Below are 10,507 nucleotides of genomic sequence, written 5' to 3' on the forward strand. Positions count from 1 at the left end.
CAGCCCCAAACTCAGTGAGTTAAGACAACAACGATTTGTTATTTCTCACAATGGTGTGGGTGGACGGGGCTCAGTTGGGAGGTTCTTCTGCTTCACGTGGCATTGTTGAGGATGCTCGTGTGGCTGCGGTCAGATGGGTACTTTGCTGGGCCTGGGATGGGCGAGACGTGCTCCCCTCTGGGGTCTCTCGCCACACAGCCTCTCATCACTCCATCGTCTAGTCTGAGCTTCACAACATGGTGCCGGCTTCAAGGGCAAGCACTCCAAGGACCACCCGCTGCATTTGTCAGGCCTGCACCGTGCTCTTTCACATCCCACTGACAGAGGCGAGCCCCATGGCCCAGCCCCAAGTCGGCGTGCAAGGGAACACGGTGGTCAGCAATGCTGCAGGTACCACAGGGTATGGGGGACGAAATGATAATGTCACCAAGTAAGTGTTCAGCACAGTGTCTTGGGTGCCTCAATAAATGTGTCTGATAACCAGGAGTCAGGGCGTGATGAAACTGCACTCCAGAAGGCTCTAGGGGTCCAAGGGTGTCTCTCTGGCTTTGGGAGGACACAGCAGAGTGGGCCAGAGGAAGGTGGGAGTGAAACCAGTACATGGGCCTTGGGCAAGGAATTCCTGCACAGGAATTCCTAGGAAGAAGGGATGTGGTGGAGAACGACGTCACAGAGCCTGGCTTTGGAGGGAAACCCAGCACAACAGAAGCCCCCTGGATCAGCGTGGGCCTCCCAGGAGGCAAGGAGAAGTCCTCATGCCAAGAAGTTTCCCAGTGGGAAGGAGCTCACAAATGTGGCATGACTGGGAGAAAACATCCCAGGGAAACTCTCAAGTCATCATCCCCTAAAGTCTCCCTCGAGGAAGACATGGGTGGAGACTTCCACGCGGTGCTCAGGCCTCCCTGTGACAGTGAGAGGAGTCAGCAGGAGCTCCCTCTAGAATATTCTAGAATTTTTTTTTTTTTTTGCAGGTAGAGAGTTTATTTTTATTTATTTATTTTTTGGTGCTTTTTTTCACCTTTAGATTTTTTATTTTAAAATTGTGAGGTACAGTTCAGGGTTAGGCATACAAATATTCATTCTGCAGTTACCCTTGTGAATGAGGTGTGCCCCCACTTCCCCGGCAGACTCCCACTACTGCCAATCCCTTTTCCCTACCCTTCTCCCAGCAGTTTCCCACTAGTGCCAATCCTTTTCTTATCATGTTATGGTGATTGTTCAAGGTCCGCTTATGAGTGAGAACATGTAACACTCAGTTCTTTGTTTCTGTGAAAGATCACTCGGGATTATAGACTCTAAGTCCATCCAGGTGGCTGCAAAGTTCATGATTTTGTTCTTCTTGATGGCTGGGTCATATTCCAAAGAATATTCATTGTACCAGCTTCAGTTTTCAGGAGACTTGGTGAGGGCACAGTTGAGGAGGGCTCACCAGCACATTATTTTTGAAGGAGCGAAAGCCGAACGGGTCAGGTGGAGAAGTGGTGTGGCAGATGACAAGGCAGAATTTGGAAACGGAAGGTGCAAATTTATACTGGTGATTTCATGTATCCTTTCAACTCCTACCCCCTGCCCTTGCTTCCCAGAGGAGACACAGAAGCCCAGAGATGCTTTATGGTCATGAGGTTTATTAAGTGGTTGAGCTGGGATTTGAACTTGTGTCTTGAACCCCAGCCCCTTGACAACAATGCTGTGTATCAGACCCAATACCATTCAATACTCCAAACAGAGAAAGGAATCCCGACAAACGGGCCCAGACAGCGAGACGAGTTCAGTGCCCACCAAGGCCAGAGGGTGCCCCCTCCCCACTCCCTGACCCCAGGAACCAGGCCACCATGTCAGGCACCGCCACTGTCTCCTTCCTCTCACCCCCAACATGCCCAGGGCTTGTTCTCTCGCCCAGCACCAAGGCTCTCGCAGGGGGCCCTTGGCTTTGAGGTGGGGGTGACAAGAGTCGACAGTGTCCATGAAAACGAAGCAAAAGCCTCCCCTTCGTGTCCCAAACCGGATGCCAAGTCCTAGGCAGGGGGAGATGTGGGTGCCTGAACAAACTCCTCTTTGACAGCCGAAGCAGGAAGACCTTGGGAGAAAGCAAACAGAAAAGCCCAGAAAAAACTGACTTGAGCCAGCGGCAGCTCTGGCAGGGAAAATGGCTTATTCATGTTTGAAGAGGTGTTGGATGCTGGCAGCATCCTAAGAGCTGGGAGGGAGGGAGGCGCTGTCTGCAGAATAGATGAGATGCAGAGCCCAGAAGAAAGGCACTAGCAGGAGGGGGAGGGGGGAGGAAGGAGCGGAAGGGAGGGGGGCCGTGAGCACCAGGACCTTGGGCTGTCACTGGGCTTTCTGTGGCAGGCCCATCTGGTTGGCCTCGGAACGTGATTCGCGATCTTTGAGGCATCTGATGAAAGCTTATTATCCCTCTAATGCCCGATGGACTTGCGGGTAAAATTTAGGGTGGGGGGACCCACCCACGGCCCCTGGGTCTAATGAGCAGTGTTTATCCCATGGCCCACTCCAGAGACTGGCTCAGCAAGGCAAAGGCGGGGCTTGGCATTTGTTTTTGGAAAAAGCCTCGTGACTCCAACATAACTCAGGATCGAGAATACTGCCCCAGGGCTCCAGAAATCCCAGAGGAAGCCCTCCGTTTAGGAGGAGTGAGGGCGTTCCATTCTAGACAAGAGCCCTCACAGAGCCTCGCAGCATCCTGACTGGTCTGGGGTCCCCCCGCTGGCTCTACGAGGCAAGTCAGTCACTCACAACAGCTCGAGGAGACCTGCACTGCCTTCCCATCGTGCTCAGAATAAAAGCCAAAGTCCTCACCGAGGTTTATGAAAACTTACAGGATCCCTTCTTCAAGTCTAGCAAACACACACTCCCATGCCAGGGCCTTTGCACCTGTGGATCCCGCGGCCTGGAATTATTTCCTGGAGAACCATGTGGGCTGCCCTTCCACTTCCTGCGGGTCATTGCCTAACTACCCTCTCTGAATAGCTCCCCTCAACTCTCCGAATAATAGACCTCCATCCCCAGCCCAACTTGACTTTTCCTTCACTGCACTTGCATTCGACTTATTTACACGTGTTGCTAGTTTTCTGTCACCTGCTGAAAAGGTCATTGCAAGAGGGCTGCGTCTGTTTTGCGGCCTCCCGTTGCCCCAGCACCTAGAGCATGTCTAGCACGTGGCTGTCACTCAATAAACATTCGTTGCATGAATGAATAATGCTAATTCTGTCCTCTGTGTTGTCCAACAGGACACAGATGTCATTTTGAAATTTGGTTAAAAATTCCCTAGACACAGAGAACCACTTTCTGGGTCTGTTTCCCCATGTAAACAGTAAACAAGGAAACAAAAGAAGCTGCTTGGCATCTACTGTGTGCTTAGCACCCCTAAGCTAAAGGGAGGAACAGGCAAAGTTAGTCCCTCTCTTCAAGGTCTTCACAGTCTGGTTGGGCTAGAGAGCAGCCAGAGAAGCAATTGCCCAGAGCCCTAAGGAATAACTGGGCCTCCGAGGGGGCTGGGGCAATCAGGGGGATTTTCTGGGGAAAGGGACACATTCAGTGTCCTTCGAGGAAGAGAAACAGCCCTGCCAGGTTTGAGGACATAAGGGTCCTGCCACTGCGGCCCAGGCATCTGGGGAGAGAACACTGTGGGCCTGGGTTCAGACAGGCCTGCAGCCAGGCCAGAGCAAGTAGCATGAGCTTGGCCAAGGCTGAGGAACCATAGTGGGCCTCGGCTTTGTCGTCTGTAAACTGGGACCCGGGATTCTTTCGTCACTGAACTGTTGGGAGGCCCGTTATTTGGAACCTTGGGTCCATGTCAACCAAGAGAGTCCCACTGTTATAGACTACCAGACTCTGGTCACAAGGGTGGACAGGCCAGGGTCCTCTCTGGGAGGCCCCCCTCTCTCTCTCTGGGCCTCAGTTTCCTTGGTGGGTCAGGGGACCATTTGCAGTCTGTTCCCCCTGGACCTCACCTCTGTGCCCACCAGGCTGCTCGCTCCAGAGTGAATTTGTGTGTGGCCACTGGCTACCGAAGAACCCAAGGAACTGAGGAACAGAGAGCAAAATGTCTGCATGCCGAGAGAAGGACCACTGGGTCACTTTCCCTGGAGTTCCCCCTTACCCGCCTCCCACCACCTGTGTCCACCTGCCTTCCCGAGCCTTAAAACCTGCCACCGGCCCGGCATGGTGGCTCAAGCATGTAATCACAGCACTTTGGGAGGCCAAGGTGAGAGGGTTGCCTGAGCTTAGAGTCGTGAGACCAGCCTGGCCGATTTGGTGAGACTTCATCTCTAAAAGAAATTAAAAAATTAGCTGGGCGTGGTAGTGCACGCCTGTAGTTCCAGCTACTTGGAAAGCTGAAGCAGAAGGATTGCCTGGAGGTTGTGGTGGCCGTGAGCATGCCACTGCACCCCAGCCTGGTCAACAGAGTGAAATTGTCTCAACCCCCCCCGCAAAAAAACTCTGCAATCTTCTAAATTAGGCCAAACCAGACGCTGCGGTTGGAATCTTGTTTGCTTTTACAGCAGAGATGCCAAGGGGGAGGCGGTGGGGGGGAGAGGAACAACAGTGTTTGCCAGTTCTGGATTCTAATCTTATCACTGATGTTCTCTAGTTGTAACTGACCAAGGTACTCAGCCTCTCTGAGCCCTGATTCCTGTCTGTAAACGGGACATCCTAAGAGCTGCCAGGGGTTGCAGTGGGTCAGAATGGGGTTGCCATTCTGGGGGTGCCTGCAGTGTGGGGCCTGGCATGCGGAATTCGGTGGTCAGTCGAGGGTCCCTGTGGACTCCCAGCCCTCCTGAGGTCACGTGGCAAGTGGACGGGGCGCTGGCCGCTCCATCCAGTCGGGTGTCCTGGCTGGGTCCGGCCTCACCTTTATTCCTCTCACTGCAGCGTCTCCGAATCTGCAGGGCTGGATGCCCCGAGTTTTCTGAGCCAGGCAGGAAAATGAGGGATTAGCGGCCCCTCTCGGCAAATCCATGTTACAGCTGCTGCGGTGGGAGGGGCGCCCAGGAGAGAGGCTCTGACAGCCAGTTGTGGAAAGTGCAGGAGGATGTGGAAAATAAAGTTTTCCCTCTGGGCAAATCTTTATTCTACGGTCACCATTCACAGGTGCCTACAATGGATTGATCCCTTTGTTCTCGCCTTCAGTCACTGATAGATTAGTTAGGAACGAATATTCAACAAACATTAAGCGAAACCCCCTCTGTGCCTTGAAACTGTGGTGGAATCTTACAGACCAGAGAGGGACCCAGGCAACTGCATTATGGGAATCCATCCATCTAGTTGTCTGTTCATCCGTCCATCCGTCGATCTATCCATCCATCCATCCGCCCGCCCACCCGTCCATCTCTCCCTCCATCCATCCATCTTTCCATTCATTCACTTACACACAAACATTATTGAGCTCCTATATGGACCAAGCATCCTTCTTTGTACATGAGAAACATCAGTAAACAGAACAATTGAAGACCTCCACTCTCATGGAGTCCGCTTCCTAGTTATGGAGGCTGAAAATTTTCAATCCCCTTCATAAATGAGTAAATTCTGTAACATGTCTAAAGTATGTACTATAAAAATGAAAGATAAGATGGGGCAGGGGGAGCCACAGTGTGGTGAGGTGGGGAGCAGGTTGTAGAATTGAGTAGGTGGTTGCAGCAGACCTCTGGAGGAGGTGACATTTGGGCAAAGACTTGGAGGAGGCAAGGGAGCGAGTCACGCAGGCATCTGGAAGAAGAGTGGTCCAGGTGTTGGACCCAGGCTAAAGCCCAGACCCTGAGCACAGCCTCCCTGGTGTGTTTTATACTGTGGGTATGAACCAAGTGTGTGGGGACAGAGGGCGTGGTTCCTAAATCCACCTGAGTGTGAAGGGCTCCTTGGAGGAAGCGACATGTGAGCTTGGACTCGAGGGAAAGTAGGAGTCCACGGAGTGGGTAAGGCCCTGAAAGTGCTTTCCAGTGAAGGGGCAGCATGTGCAAAGGCCGGGGAAATGAGAAGTCATGGGGTGCTAGGAGACTTAAGGAGCTTCAGAGATCTGGGTTGTTGGACCGAAGGGTGATGGGGCGATGGGTTCAAAGAATGAGGCTTGGAATCTAGGCTGGGACAGATGATTCCAAAGCTCTTACTTGCCACATTAAGAGTTTGGATTCAGAGGCAGCATAAGACGGCTGCAGGGCTGAAATCAGCAGCTAAAGCACTTTGCTTGGCTAGGCTTACTTTTTTTTTTAATGTAAATGCATATAGGAGGAGCATGCAGGCTGCCGCTAGCCAGTGTCATCCCCAGTGTTCCCCTTTGCCTTTCCCCAGCCTTGCACAGCTGTTGCTACTGTGTCCCTGAAGGTATTTGAGTTGGCCACCTCTGAAGGTGGAAAGGAACCACGGAAGGATCTTGAGCAAAGGAAACATGTGATCAGATTTTTCCATCAGAAAGGTTATTCTGGGACTCCTTGAAGTCAGGAGTTTTTCTTTCTTTCTTTTTTTTTTTTTGAGTGGAGTCTTACTCTGTTGCCCAGACTGGAGTGCAGTGGCGTGCTCACGGCCACTGCAGCCTCGACCTGCTGGGTTCAGGTGATCCTTCTGCCTCAATCTTCCAAGTAACTGGAACTACAGGCGTGCACCACCAAGCCCAGCTAATTTTTTTATTTACTGTAGAGATCAGGTCTCGCCAAGTTGCCCAGGCTGGTCTTGAACCCGTGGGCTCAGGCAACCCTCTCACCTCGGCCTCCCAAAGTGCTGGGATGACAGGCGTGAGCCACTGTGCCTGGCTGTTTTTCTTCATTTTGATAGCCCCAGGGTCTAACAGATGCTCAGTGGGCTGTTTTCCCTTTTTTTTAATTAAGTGGAGTCTCACTCTGTTGCCCAGGCTGGAGTGCAGTGGCACACTCACAGCCAACCCAATGCTGACTTGCTGGGTTCCAGCAATCCTTCCGCCTCAGCCTTCTGAGTAGCTGGAACGACCATCATGCCCGGCTAAGTTTTTTGATTTATTGTAGAGATGAGGTCTCGTCACGTTACTCAGGCTGCTCTCGAACCCTTGGGCTCAGGCAATCCTCTCGCTTCAGTCTCCCAAAGTGCTGGGATTACAGGCTTGAGCCACCATGCCTGGCAGTGTCCCCCCCCCTTTTTAACGAATGGGGGGTGAACAAACAAATGACAGAAGAGATGGGCTGTCAGTGCAGGCCAGGACGGGGGATATTGAGACCCTGCCCTGCGGGGTGAAGTGCCTGCCCACTTCTAATGTTTCCCTTAAGTGTGGAGTCCACTATGACGTCTCTCCAAAAATCATACAGAATCACCTGCCATGCTTGTTTTAAAATGCAGATTTTGGCCGGGCTCGGTGGCTCAGCCTGTAATCCCAGCACTTTGGGAGGCCAAGGCGAGTGGATTGCCTGAGCCCACGGGTTCCAGACCCACCTGGGCAACTTGGCAAGACCTCATCTCTACAATAAATAAAAAATTAGCCGGGCATGGTAGCGCGTGCCTGTAGTTCCAGCTACTTGGAAGGATGAGGCTGAACGATCACTGGAGCCCAGCAGGTCGAGGCTGCGGTGGCCAGGAGCGGCCACTGCACTCCAGTCTGGGAGACAGAGTGAGACTCCAATTTTTTGAAAAATGCAGATTCTAATGGAGTGCAGTGGCTCATGCCAGTAATCCCATCATTTTAGAAGGCAGAGGTGAGACGGCTGCCTGAGTCCAGGGGTTTGAGGCCAGCCTTGGCAACTTGTAGAGACCTTATCTCTACAATAAATTTACGTAAATAAGTAAGCTGGGTGTGGTAGTGCGCACCTGTATTTCCAGCTACTTGGAAGGCTGAAGCAGAAGGATCGCCTAAGCCCGGCAGGCCAAGGCTATCGTGGTTGTGAGCATGCCACAATAGGCTGGGAGACAGAGTGAGATTCCTACTCAAAAATAAAATAAAATGCACATTCCGGCTGGGCGCAGTGGCTCACACCAGTAATCTCAGCATTTTGGGAGGCTGAGGTGGGAGGATTGCTTGAGCCCAGGAGTTCAAGACCAGCCTGGGCAACATAGCAAAACCTCTTTTCTACAAAAATTAAAAAATTAGCTGGGCAGTGGCTCAATCCTTGTAGTCCCAGCACTTTGGGAAGCTGAGGCAGGTGGAACCCCTAGAGCCCAGGGTTTCGAGACCAGCCTGGGAAATATAGTGAAAACTCATCTCTATATAAAAAATTTAAAAAATTAGCCGGGCATTGTGGCATGCACCTGTAGTCACAGCTACTTGGGAGGCTGAGGTGAAAGGATTGCCTGAGACGAGGAGGTCAAGGCTGCGGTGGCCAGGAGCATGCCACTGCCCTCCAACCTGGGTGACAGAGTGAGAGACTCCAACTCAAAAAAAAAAAAAAAGGAAAGTGGGGCCTGGGGTTAGCCAACTTGGGTTTAAGTCTCCCCTTCCCATTTCCATGTCCTACTTGTGCCATCTTGTGTAATTCATTTTGTTCCTCTGAGTCTTTGTCTTCTCATCTTGACAGTGAGGCTAACAGTGGTACCCTCCTAATGGAACTGTTGTGAGAATTAAATCTGGTGATACATACAAAGAACCCAGACCAGGGCCTGACTTGAGTCAGTGCTTGATCGATATTAGCTATCCTTGATAATATTGTGGTACAGAAGTTTCTATGTCCTGAACAATAGTTTATACCATTCATACCCATTCAGGACATATCTGAGGACCTTGTTAAGTTCAATGGACTATAATAAATTATGCCCTTAATTGCCTCAGCTGAAAGTAGAGGATAATTCTTTTGACAGTTGTCAGGATTAAGTGAAGATAAATCTGTGTTTGGATGGGGTTGCTGAGCAGTCATTAGGATCACTTATTAGCTAACTGACCCAGCCTTTTCTTCCAGGTTACTGATTTTCTCTTCAGCTGTATCTAATCACCTGTTAAACCCTTTCATTGAGTTTTTCATTTTTGGTCTTTACATTTTAGCTTCTAGAATCAGGTTGAAAAAAACTAGTCTAGTGTTTACTACCAAAGTCTGGCTTATGTATGTGTGCAACGTCGGCATAGCTGTGTTCCAATAAAACTTGATAAAAACACGAGATGGGTCCCTATTCTACAACTATATTCTCTTATAGATCTTCTAGTAATTATCTTGTGTTTTCTAGGTTTATAGTAGTGTGTGCAGATAGTGATAATTCAAATTCCCTGTTTGTGACTCTAATTTCTTTCCTTGCCTAATATCCTTGGCTGAGACCTCTGGTACAATATTGAGTATTTAGCAATGACAATGTACAGGCCTTATCTTATGGGAATTCATCCATTGTTTCCTGACTATGTAGGGGGCTGGCTTTTCAGCTGTGAGATGTTTCATCATGTTAAATAGATATCATTTATCTTAATAAGTTGTCCAAATCAAGAATGGGTGTCTGATTTTGTCATCTTTTCTTAGCATCTATAGGTATAAATCAGGAATTTAAAAAAAATTATCCTATGTCTATTTTAAAAAGTAACTATAAATTATAGTATTAAACTATCTCACATTCTCAATATAACCCCACTTGGTTATAAGGTTATTTTGTAATGCTATTGGCTTCTGTTAACTAAACACCATTTGGTTTTTAAGATACTGATAATCAGCCGGGCTCGGTGGCTCAGCCTGTAATCCCGCACCTTTGGGAGGCTGAGGTGAGTGGATTGCCTGAGCCCACGGGTTCGAGACCCGCCTGGGCAACTTGGTGAGACTTCATCTCTACAATAAATCAAAAATTAGCTGGGCATGAGCCCAGTAGGTCGAGGCTGCGGTGGCCAGGAGCCGCCACTGCACTCCAGTCTGGGCGACAGAGTGAGACTCCAACTCAAAAAAAAAAAAAAAGACACTGATAATCTAATCATAGGTGAAATCCATCTGTGGTTCTTCATATAAACTTAATCAAATCTTTATCACCATTTATTTGATTATAAAATCTGCGTTTTGTTCCTCTGCTCCAGACCAGTTTAAATAGCACTGGAATAATATACTCCTTTAAATATATGACAGGATACACCTATGAGACTTTCTGGGGCAGGCATTTGTTTAGGGAGTTAGCGCTTTCCCAACTTCTACGGAAGCTGATTTGTTTGGATTTTATTTCTTGTCTGGGATTAGGACTAATTAAGCTTTTTAGTACTCAACTGACTATTCATTCGGACCTAATTGTATTCATAGAATGATTTTACATAGTCTTGAATCCCTCTTACTTATCTGTACGTGCTGTCTCTTATCTTTATTGATTAGATTAGCCTGTGGCTTTTCTGGGAGAGTAGCTCTTGATTTTTTTTCTACTTGTTAACTTAAAAACCATAATTTATGAATTTAGAAAGGATTTTTTTTTTTTTTGAGTTGGAGTCTCACTCTGTTGCCCAGGCTGGAGTGCAGTGGCACGCTCCCGGCCACCCCAGCGTTGACCTGCTGGGCTCTGGCAATCCTTCTGCTTCAGCCTTCCGAGTAGCTGGAACTACAGGCGAGCGCTACCATGCCCGGCTAATTTTTGATTTATTGTAGAG

At 49.5% G+C, this 10,507-nt stretch overlaps 1 pseudogene; it reads left to right on the forward strand.

Moving 5' to 3' along the window:
• The first annotated feature begins 600 nt into the window (after positions 1-600).
• The window catches only part of LOC103272773, a 29,013-nt pseudogene continuing 19,106 nt past the window's right edge, over positions 601-10,507 (forward strand).

The sequence above is a fragment of the Carlito syrichta genome, unplaced genomic scaffold (assembly GCF_000164805.1).
Source record: "Carlito syrichta isolate Samal-C Ts95f unplaced genomic scaffold, Tarsius_syrichta-2.0.1 Scaffold313210, whole genome shotgun sequence".
NCBI classification, from domain to species: domain Eukaryota; kingdom Metazoa; phylum Chordata; class Mammalia; order Primates; family Tarsiidae; genus Carlito; species Carlito syrichta.